This window comes from Nomascus leucogenys, chromosome 19 (assembly GCF_006542625.1).
Source record: "Nomascus leucogenys isolate Asia chromosome 19, Asia_NLE_v1, whole genome shotgun sequence".
NCBI classification, from domain to species: domain Eukaryota; kingdom Metazoa; phylum Chordata; class Mammalia; order Primates; family Hylobatidae; genus Nomascus; species Nomascus leucogenys.
The window spans coordinates 73,829,921-73,841,850 of NC_044399.1; positions in this window are offsets into that span (position 1 = coordinate 73,829,921).

Here is an 11,930-nt window from a genome sequence, read left to right on the forward strand (position 1 = left end):
CGCTTGAACCTGGGAGGCAGAGGTTGCGATGAGCTGAGATGGCGCCATTGCACTCCAGCCTGGGCAACAAGAGCAAAACTCCATCTCAAAAAATAAAAATAAAAATAAATAAATAAAACACGGCCCTGTCGCTTCCCTGGCTACCATCTCCTACGCCTCCCCTCCTTCCCTGCTGACAAACTCCAGTTTTTTGCAGGTGGTGACTCTACATAGTTTAATCTCATGATTAAACCCTCCCTCCTCCCTCCCCCCACCCACCCCAAGTAAGCTCACTTCTGTGTCCCAGCCCTTCTTGCAGTGAGGCCCTCAGAGGCGTCTGAACCAGAGCAACTCCATTTTGAATAGGGGCTGGGTAAAATAAGGCTGAGACCTACTGGGCAGCATTCCCAGACGGTTAGACATTCTGAGTCACAGGACGAGATAGGCAGTTGGCACAAGATACAGGTCATAGAGGCCCTGCTGATGAAACAGGTTGCAGTAAAGAAGCCGGCCAAAACACCAAAACTGAGATGGCCACAAGAGTGACCTCTGGTCGTCCTCATTGCTACACTCCCACCAGCGCTGTGACAGTTTACAAATGGCATGGCAATGTCAGGAAGTTACCCTATATGGTCTAAAAAGGGGAAGCATGAATAACACACCCCTATTTAGCATATAATCAAGAAATAGGCCAGGCACGGTGGCTCATGCCTGTAATTCCAGCACTTTGGGAGGCTGAGGCAGATGGATCACGAGGTCAGGAGTTCGAGACCAGCCTGGCCAACATGGTGAAACCCTGTCTCTACTAAAAATACAAAAATTAGCCAGGCATAGTGGTGCATGCCTGTAATCTCAGCTACTCGGGAGGCTGAGTCAGGAGAATCACTTGAACCCAGGAGGCGGAGGTTGCAGCGAGCCAAGATCACGCTACTGCACTCCAGCCTGGGCAACAGAGTGAGACTGTCTCAAATAAATAAAAAGAAGTAACCATAAAAATGGGCAACCAGCAGCCCTCGAGGCTGCTCTGCCTATGGAGTAGCCATTCCTTATTTCTTTCCAAATAAACTTGCTTTCACTTTACTCCGTGGACTCGCCTCAAATTCTTTCTTGCATGAGATTCAAGAACCCTCTCTGGGGTCTGGATTGGGACCCCTTTCTGGTAGCAAGGCGGCTCTATGGCTGCATTCTCCAGAGGCTCTGGGGAAGGAGCCCTTCTCCTACACGCTCCCTTTGTGCCGAGATGAGATGCCTGGCCTCGCATACAATCTTGCCGCCATCAGGTAAAAAGCTGGAGGCTGACAAGCCAACACTCTGGGGCAGTGGGAGCAGAAAGCCAGGAGTCCTTCATTCCGTTGTTTGAGCCCTAGAACTACCCATCTCCAGGCGGTGGCAAGGTGTCCTCTCACCTCAGCGGAAAGCATTTCTGACCCAACTTTATGCAACAATTTGGCTCCAGTAGGTTGAAATAATGTCACAGCTGTCTTCTCGTTACATTAATGTGGACAGTATATGGAAAGGAAATGTAAAAATTCTGGAAATAAAAAGGCCTCCAACAGTGTCCAGTCAAGCCACAGATGGCATCCAGTTGCTCCATTACCAAATTCTTCTCTCTTGGGGTTCTTGGCGTACGTAGCTTTGCTCATGCCCAACCAACTTCTAGACTTCCTATCTGGAGGCGCTGTCCCAGGATTCGTTGGGATTTCTTCAGTTGCAAGTTAAAGACACTCCAAACTAACTTAACATGGAAATGGATTGACTTACAAAACCGAAAAGCCCGAGGGTTGCATGTAGCTCCAGGCAAAGCTAAATTCCGGGGACTCAAAGATGTCGACTCACCTTCTCTCCCTGCCCTCCATCCTGCCTCTTCCTCCTCTTCCTCCTCCGCTCATTCTCCTGCCCTGCTTCCACCTGGGCTTTCAGGCAGGTGAGGGCGAAAATTAAAGCACCAGGTGATGGCTCTCTCCTCCTTTTCCTCGCAGCCACCGACCACCGCCGATTCCCCAGTGGAGAGAGCTTCTCACTCTCTCTTCATGTGAGGCCTCCCAAGCTGTTGGCTGGTATCTTCTAGCCGTGAGTAAATTTACTGTTTTTTGTTTTGGTTTGGTTTTTTTGTTTGTTTGTTTGAGACAGTCTCACTCTGTCACCCAGGGTGGAGTGCAGTGGCGCAATCTTGGCTCACTGAAACGTCCACCTCTCGGGTTCAAGCGATTCTCCTGCCTCAGTCTCCCGAGTAGCTGGGATTACAGGCGCCCACCACCACGCCCGGCTAATTGTTTGTATTTTTAGTAGAGACGGGGTTTCACCATGTTAGCCAGGATGGTCTCGATCTCCTGACCTCGTGATCCACCTGCCTTGGCCTCCCAAAGTGCTGGGATTACAGGCGTGAGCCACCACACCCGGCCAATTTACTGTTTTAAAAGCTACCTGGGAGACCCATGAGTTTGTGTTGTCATCTCAGAATTGCTGAGCAACACGGCATCCGTGACAGTGGGCAGAAGTACCCACGCAGTCACTGGGAAGTACCCACGCAGCCACTGTGAGCCTCGTCAACACGTCAGCTCGACCACTCAGCCACTTGGCCAGGCAAGGTGCCCCCAGATGTGGCAGGCAGCTTATCCACTAGTGAGTTTAGAAATTTGCAGCAGAAGTGGAGAGACAGACATCTAAAACAACTGATCTTAAGACCAAAAAAAGGTGAAATGCAGAATGAGCACACGTCTATCAAGCAGATGCAAACAGAAAATCAGCGCTATTCAGCATCAGGCAATCTAATTTGAGACAAAATTAAACTGGGCAAGGTCAGGCGCGGTGGCTCACGCCTGTCATCCCAGCACTTTGGGAGGCCGAGGTGGGGGGATCACTTGAGGTAAGGAGTTCAAGACCAGCCTGGCTAACATAGTGAAACCCCATCTCCACTAAAAATACAAAAATTAGCCGGGCGTGGTGGCGGGCGCCTGTAATCCCAGCTGCTTGGGAGGCTGAGTCACGAGAATTGCTTGAACCTGGGAGGTGGAGTTTGCAGCGAGCCAAGATCGCGCCATTGCACTCCAGCCTGGGCAATAAGCAAAATTCCATCTCAAAAAAAAAAGAAGTTCTTCAGGCTAAAAGCAAGTTACTCCGGATGGCAATTTGAATCCACAAAAAGCACTGGTAAAAGTAATTATGCAATTATAGAAGACAGTATAAATTCATTTTTCTTCTCTTAACTGATTTAAAAAGCAACTGTATAAATATGAATATAACATATTGTTAGGCCTATTACATATAAAATGTAGTATATTTACCAAAATCAAGACAAAAAAGGTGGGTGGGAGCAAAGCTGTACTGGGCTAAGGAAATGACTCCAGATGTCACTCAAATCCATGAGAAGAAATGAAGAGAAGTAGAAATTATTTTATTTATTTATTTATTTATTTATTTATTTATTTATTTGAGACGGAGTCTTGCTCTGTTGCCCAGGCTGGAGTGCAGTGGCACAATCTCAGCTCACTGCAACCTCCACCTCCCGAGTTCACGCCATTCTCCTGCCTGAGCCTCCCGAGTAGCTGGGACTACAGGCACCGCCACCATACCTGGCTAATTTTTTTGTATTTTTAGTAGAGATGGGGTTTCACTGTGTTAGCCAGGCTGGTCTGGAACTCCTGACCTCAAGTGATCCCCCCCACCTCAGTCTCCCAAGGTGCTGGGATTACAGGCATGAGCCACTGTGCCCGGCCTAGAAATTATTTTTTTAAGAGAGAGGATTAACATAATAAAAGCTATATATACTTATTCTCCTTTTTCTCTCAGCTTCTGTAGAAAACATAAAATTATTTAAAGTAATGATTATAACAGCTTATTGTTGGGCTTGTAACATTTATAGATGTGATAGTTATAACAACAATGCCACAAAAAGGAGGGGAAGGGAAAAAAGCTATGTAGGAGTCATGTTTCTACATCTCATTAAAATTAAAGTTAATATAAATCTTAAGCTGAGGCTGGGCGCAGTGGCTCATGCCTGTAATCCAAGCACTTTGGAAGCCTGAGGCAGGTGGATCACCTGAGGTCAGGAATTTGAGACCAGCCTGACCAACATGGCAAAACCCCATCTCTACTAAAAAAAAAATACAAAAATTAGCCAGGCATGATGGCACACACCTGTAGTCCCAGCTACTTGGGAGGCTGAGACAGGAGAATTGCTTGAACCTGGGAGGTGGAGGTTGAAGTAAGCCAATATTGCGCCACTGTAGTCCAGCCTGGGTGACAGAGCGAGACTCCATCTCAAAATAAATAAATAAATAAATATAAATCTGAAGCTGATTCTAGTAAGTTAAATTGTATAGCCAGGTGCAGTGGATCAGGGCTATAATCCCAGCACTTTGGGAGCCCAAGGCAAGAGGATCAATCGCTTGAGCTCAGGAGTTGGAGACCAGCCTGGGAAACACGGTGAGACCTCATCTCTACAAAAAATAAACAAAATTAGCCAGGCATGGTGGTGCATGCCTGTAGTCCCAGCTGCTTGGGCGACTGAGGTAGGAGGATTGCTTAAGCCCAGCACATCAAGTCTGTGGTGAGCCATGATCATGCCACTGTTCTCCAGCCTGGGTGACAGAGTGAGATGCTGTCTCAAAAGAAAAAAAGTATATAAAACCCTAGATCAACAACTAAGAAAATGCCAAAAATATACTTTAAAAAAATCATTATAGAAACGTAAATGCTACCTTAGAAAATATTCACTTAATGCAAAGGAAAGCAGTGAAGGAAGAACGAGGAACAGAAAAGACTTGAGAGATAGAAAACAAAAAGTAAAATGGCAGCATAAACCCAACTATACCAATAACATTAAATGTAAATGGATTAAACAATGTAATCAAAAGGAAGATTATTGTACTGGATAAAAAACAAGATTCGACCAGGCGTGGTGGCTCAAGCCTGTAATCCCAGCACTTTGGGAGGCCGAGGTGGGCAGATCACAAGGTCAGGAGATCAAGACCGTCCTGGCTAATATGGTGAAACCCCATCTCTACTAAATATACAAAAAATTAGCCAGGCATGGTGGCAAGGGCCTGTAGTCCCAGCTACTTGGGAGGCTGAGGCAGGAGAATGGCGTGAACCCGGGAGATGGAGGTTGCAGTGAGCTGAGATCACGCCACTGCACTCCAGCCTGGGCAACAGAGCAAGACTCCATCTCAAAAAATAAAAATAAAAACACAAGGTTCTACTATATGCTGTCCAAGGAGAAACATTTTAGATTTAAAAGCACAAATAGATGAAAAGCAAAAGAATAAAAAAAAAGATATATCATGCAAAGGGCAATCAGGAGAAAGTTGAAGTGGCTATAGTTTTATCAGACAAAATAGACTTTGAAACAAAAAAAATGCTTCTAGGGACATTTTAGAATGATAAAAGGGTCAATCCATAAGGAAGATATAACAATTATAAATATATATGCACCTCGTAACAGAGCACCAAAGCACATGAAGCAAAAACTGACAGAAATGAAGCGGGGAATAGACAACTCAGCAATGACAGCTGGAGACCTCGAGACCCCACTTTCAGTAGGTGGAGAGAAGTAGCCAGGAGAGCAACAAGGAAATTGAACATCATTTATTTATTTATTTTAGAATAAGTCTCACTGTGCTGCCCAAGCAGATCTTGAACTTATGGGCTCAAAAATCCTCCTACTTCAGTCTCACAGGCAGCATGAAAATGGAAGGCTTAAACAACACTATAAACCAATTTGAGTTGATGGATGTCTATAGAACACTCTACCCAACAAAAGCAGAATATACATTTTCTCAATTGCTCATGGAGTATTACCCAGAACAGACCCTATTCTAGGCAATAGCAAGCCTCAACATATTTTGGTTTATTTTAATTTTGTTTTGTAGAGATGGAGTCTCAATATATTGCCCGGACTGGTCTTAAACTCCTCCACTAAAGCAATACTCCCACCTCAGCCTCCCAAAATGCCGGTATTATAGGTATGAACCATCACACCCAGCCCAATAAATTTTAAAAGAAATAATACAAAGTATGTTCTCCAACCAGAATGGAATGAAATTAGAAATCATTATTCTGTTGAAAGAAATTGGAGAGATTCACAAGTATATGGAAATTAAACAACACATTCCTAAATAACTAATGCATCAAAGAAGGAACCAAAAGGGAAATTAGAAAATAATTTGAAATGAATGAAAATGAAGACACAAAAATATCAAAACTTACAGGATGCAACTAAAGTAGTACTTATTAGGGAAGAACTTACTAGTAGAAGGGAAATTTATAGTTGTAAAGGTCTACATTAAAATAATGATCTCAAATCAGTAACCTAACTTTCCACCTTAAGACAATGGTAAGAGAAGAGCAAAATAAGAAAGCCTAAAGGAAGCAGAACAAAGATTAGAATGGAAATTAATGAAATAGAGAATAGAAAAATAGAGAAAATTAGTGAAACCAAATGCTGGCTCTATAAAAAGACCAACAAAATTGAAAACCCTTAGCTACATTGACCAAGAAAATAAGAGAGAAGACTTCAATTACTAGAATCAGATATGAAAGAAGGAGCATTACTACCAACATCAAAGAAATAAAAAAATTATAAAGGAATACTATGAACTATTACATGTCAACAAAATAGATAACTTAGATGATATGGACAAATTTCTAAAAAGATGGAAACTACAAAAACTGACCAAAGAAGAAACAAAATTTGAATAGAGAGAACAAATAGAGATAATCACAACACTACCCACAAAGAAAAGCTCAGGACCAGATGACTCCAGTGGGAAATTCTAACACACATTTAAAGAATAACTAAAATCCCATCACTTTGGGAGCCCAAGGTGGGCAGATCACTTGAGGTCAGGAGTTTGAGACCAGCCTAGCCAACATGGTGAAACCCTGTCTCTACAAAAAATACAAAAAATCAGCCAGGCATGGTGGCAGGTGCCTGTAATCTCAGCTACTTGGGAGGTTGAGGCAGGAGAATTGCTTGAACCCGGGAGGAGGAGGTTGCAGTGAACTGAGATTGTGCCACTGCACTCCAGCCTGGGCAACAGAGCAAGACTCCATCTCAAAATAAATAAATAAATAAATAAAGACATAATAATACCAATTCTTCACAAACTGTTCAAAAAACAGAAAAGAAGAAAACACTTCCCAATTCATTTTATGAGGGCGGTATTACACTGACACCAAAACCAAATGAAGACATCACAAGAAAAGGAAACTACAGATTGATGTTTCTTATGAATGTGGATGCAAAAATCCTCAACAAAATACTAGCAAGGCAAATTCACATCATATGAATTCTACATCATGATGAAGCAGGCTTTTTTTTTTTTTTTTTTTGACAGAGTCTCGCTCTGTCGCCCAGGCTGGAGTACAGTGGCACAATCTTAGCTCACTGCAACCTCCACCTCCCAGGTTCAAGTGATTCTCCTGCCTCAGCCTCCTGAGTAGCTGGGATTACAGGCGGCCACCACCATGCCCAGCTACCTTTTTTGTATTTTTATAGAGATGGGGTTTCACTCTGTTGGCCAGGCTGGTCTCAGACTCCTGACCTCAAGTGATCCACCCACCTCGGCCTCCCAAAGTGCTGGGATTACAGGTGTGAGCCACCGTGCCCAGCCCCGATGAAGTGAGATTTACCACATGAATGCAAGGTTGGCTTAACATCCAAAGATCAATTAATGTAATACACCATATCAATAGTGTAAGAAAAAAAACCACGTGACCATCTCAAATGATGCAGAAAATGCATTTGACAAGATCCCAAGCCCTTGGACCATAAAAGTATTCAACAAACTAGGAATAGAAGGAAGCTTCCTTAACCTGACAAAGGGCATTTATAAAAAACCTACTAACATCAAACTTACTAATGAAAAGCTGGATGCTTTCTTCCTAAGTCAGGAACAGCACAAGGATGTGTACTCTCAGCACTTCTATTCAACATTGTAGGGGAGATTCTAGCTAGGACAATTAGGAAAGAAAAAGAAGCAAAAAGCCATCCAGTTTAGAAAAGAAGTAAAACTATCTCTATTTGACAGTAACCTGATCTTCCATATGTAAAATTTTAAGGAACTCAGTAAAAAATTACTGAATTCCAAGAGGCAGGGTTCATGGGGGCATCTTGGAGGCTGCCCTCCCCAGTGCCAATTGTTCTCTTTCTTCGTGGCACTGATCACAATGTGTACATATACTGACATGGATTTTTTTATATCAGCATCCCCCTATTAAACTGTAACACTAATAAATTCAGCAACGTTGCAGAATACAAGATTAATACACAAAAATTGATTGTATTTCTATACATTTTCAATAAAGAATCCAAAAATGAAATTAAGAAGATTCCATTAACAATAGCATCAAAAAGAATAAAATACTTAGACATAAATTTATCAAAAGAAGTGCAAAACTTATAGCATGAAAACCATGAAACACTGTTGGAAGAAACTAAAGATCTGCAATGGCTTGGATGTGGTTTGTCTCTGCCAAAACTCATGTTGAAATTTAATTGCCAATGTAATGATGTTGGAACCTTTAAGAAGTAGAGTCTAATGAGAGGTGTTTGGGTCATGGGGGGGTCCACTCTCACAGGCCCCTTGGTGCCATTCTTGTGGTAGTGAGTGAGTTCTAGCTCTTGTGAGACTGGATTTGTTCTCATGGGCATTCATGAAAATGTTTGTTAGTATTTTGTTGAGGACTTTTGCAAATATTTGGCTTGCTAGTATTTTGTTGAGGACTTTTGCATCCACACTCATAAGAAACATCTGATGAGAATGTGAGAGTGGGTTGTTATAAAGCCAGGACAGCCCTCAGGTTTTGCTTCTTCACACGTGCTCGCTTCCCCTTTGACCTTCTGCCATGTTTTCTTGCAGCAGGAAAGCCCTCACCAGAAGCCGAGCAGATGCCAGTGCTATGCTTCTCGAACTTCCCAGGCTGCAGAACCGTGAGCTAAATAAACCTCTTTCCTTATATATTATTCTTTCTCAAGTATTCTGTTACAGCAACACGAAGCAAACAAAGACAATACATAAATAGAAAGAAACATCCCATATCTGTGGATCAGAAGCATTAAATTTGTTAAGACGGTAGTACTCTCCAAATTGATCTACAGAGGGAAACCCAGTGACTTCCAAATTTAGTGGCCTGTAACAACAAACATTTATTATCTCAGTTTCCGTGGGCCGGGAATCCAGGCACAGCTTAGCTGGGCTTCAGTGGCTCAAGGTTCTCACGAGTCGCAGTCATGTTGAGACTTGGCTGGAGCTAACAGATCTGTTTGCTCACATGGTGGTTTGCAGGCTGCAGTGTTTCGCAGGCTGTTGGACTGAGGGCCTCCCGGTTCTTTGCCATGCCACATGGGCTTCTCCATAAGTCAACTCACAACATGGCAGCTTACTTCCCCTGGCACAAGTGATCCAAGAGGAAGACCACCCAAACTGGAAGCCACAGTCATTTCTTTTGAGACAAGTTCTGTCTCTGTCACCCAGGTTGGAGTGTGATGGCACAATCATGGCTCACTGCAGCCTCAAACTTCCAGGCTCAAGAGCAGCTGGAACTGCAGGTACATGCCACCACAGCCGGCTAATCTTTTTATTTTTTGTAGAGTCAGGGTCTTCCTATGTTGTCCAAGCTGGTCTTGAATTCCTGGGCTCAATCAATCCTCCTGCCTTGGCCTCCTAAAGTGCTGGGATTACAGGTGTGAGCCACTGTGCCCAGCCAGCTACAGTCTTTTTATAACCCAATCTCAGAGATCACACTCCATCACTTTTGCTTTAGTGTTTGTGATCAGCAAGTCAATGAGTCCTACCCCCACACAAGGGGAAGATATGAAATAAGAGCTTGAATTCCAGGAGGCAGGGATCATGGGGGATCTTGGAGGCTGTCGTCCACAGCGCCCGTTATTCTCTTTCTTCACAGGACTGATCACAATGTGTACATATACTGACATGGATTTTTTTTTTTTTGTATCAGCATCTCCCTATTAAACTGTAAGCTCCATGGTGGCAGAGACAATATCTGTTGTGTTCATCATTTTGTGCCCAAATTAGAGCACCACGCCTGACTCTACAGGCACTTAACAAATATTAGTTGTGTCAGTTAGTTGGGAATAATAAATATATTTTACTTTTATGTATGTATTTATTTGTTTATTTATTGTTTTGTTTTTTTTTTTTTTGAGACAAGATCTCAAAAGAAAATGTTGAGATCTGTCATTCATTTGGAGGGCAGTGGTGCCACTGTGGCTTACTGCGGCCTCAACTTCCTAGGCTGAAGTGATCCTCCCAGCTCAGCCTCCCACGTAGCTGGGACTACAGGTGCACGCCACCATGGCCGGCTAATTTTTGTTGTTGTATTTTTTATAGAGACAGGGTTTTGCCATGTTGTCTAGGCTGGTCTCAAACTCCTGGGCTCAAGCAATCCACCTGCCTCAGCCTCCCAAAGTGCTGGCATTGCAGGCATGAGCCACCGTGCCTGGCAATCTTTTCCTTTTAGACAGTCTCTCCCTATTTGTTATTTAGGTTGACAGTTGAACGAATGGATTTATAAATATTTATTTTTGAATAAACATAGAAAATGTTGACTGGGTGCAGTGGCTCACTCCTGTAATCCCAGCGTTTGGGGCGGCCAAGGCGGGTGGATCATCTGAGGTCAGGAGTTCGAGACCAGCCTGGCCAACATGGCGACATCCTGTCTCTACTAAAAATACAAAAAAAAAAAAAAAAAAAAGAAAGAAAAGAAAAAGAAAAAATTAGCTGGATGTGGTGGCACACGCTTGTAATCCCAGCTACTCGGGAGGCTGAGGCATGAGAAATGCTTGAACCTGGGAGGCGAAAGTTGCAGTGAGCCGAGATCATGACACTGCACTCCAGCCTGGGCTACAGAGTGAGACTCTGTCTCGGAAGGAGGGAAGGGAAGGGGAGGGGAGGGGAGGGGAGAAAGAAGGAAGAAAGGAAGGAGAGAGAGAGAGAGAGAAAGAAGGAAAGAAAGAAAGAAAGAAAGAAAGAAAGAAAGAAAGAAAGAAAAGAAAAGAAAAGAAAAGAAACTGTCTAATAGCACAGGTGAGCAGTGTGGAGTGGTTCTGCTTGAGGAGTGGGCATGGGATGAGAGAGGAGAAAGCCTTTCTACCCTCCTCTTATCCCTCTGCATTATTGGAATCCTTAACAATGAGCAAATGTTATTTTCACAATCAAGATTTTAATAAAACAAATGATCCATAAATAACAAATAAAAATAGAAGACAAACGACAAACGAAAAAATTTACAACAAAAGGTTATTTTCTATAATCTACAAGGAGCCCTTGTACATCAATAAAATAAAGATAAACCCACTGACAGAAAAATGGCCAAGAACCAGAAACTGACAATTCCCAAAAGAAGAAATACAAATGGCCAATAAGCAGATGATCAATGTTCACCTGGAGGAGCAATCAGAGAAACGCAAGAAAAACACAAGAGGAAGAAGGAGGAAGGGAAGAGGAAGGGGGATGGGAGCGGGAGGAGGAGGAGAAAAAGGAGAAAGAGGATACAAAGAAAGAGAAGTATGAGGATGAGAAAGAGGAGGAGGAGGCCGGGCACAGTGGTTCAAGTCTGTAATCCCAGCACTTTGGGAGGCTGAGGCAAGCGTATCACTTGAGGTCAGGAGTTTGAGACCATCCTGGCCAACACGGTGAAACCCTGTCTCTACTAAAAATACAAAAATTAGCCGGGTGTGGTGGCAGGCGCCTGTAATCCCAGCTATTCGGGAGGCTGAGGCAGGAGAATCACTTGAACCTGGTAGGTGGAGGATGCAGTGAGCCATGATTGTGCCATTGCACTCCAGCCTGGGCAACAGAGTGAGACTCTGTCTCAAAAAAAAGAAAAAGAAAGACAGAGAGAGAGAGAGTGGGAGAGAAAGGAAAGAAAGGAAGGAGAGGAGGAGGAGAAGGAAAATGAGAAGAAAGAAGAAGGAGTAGGAGGAAGAA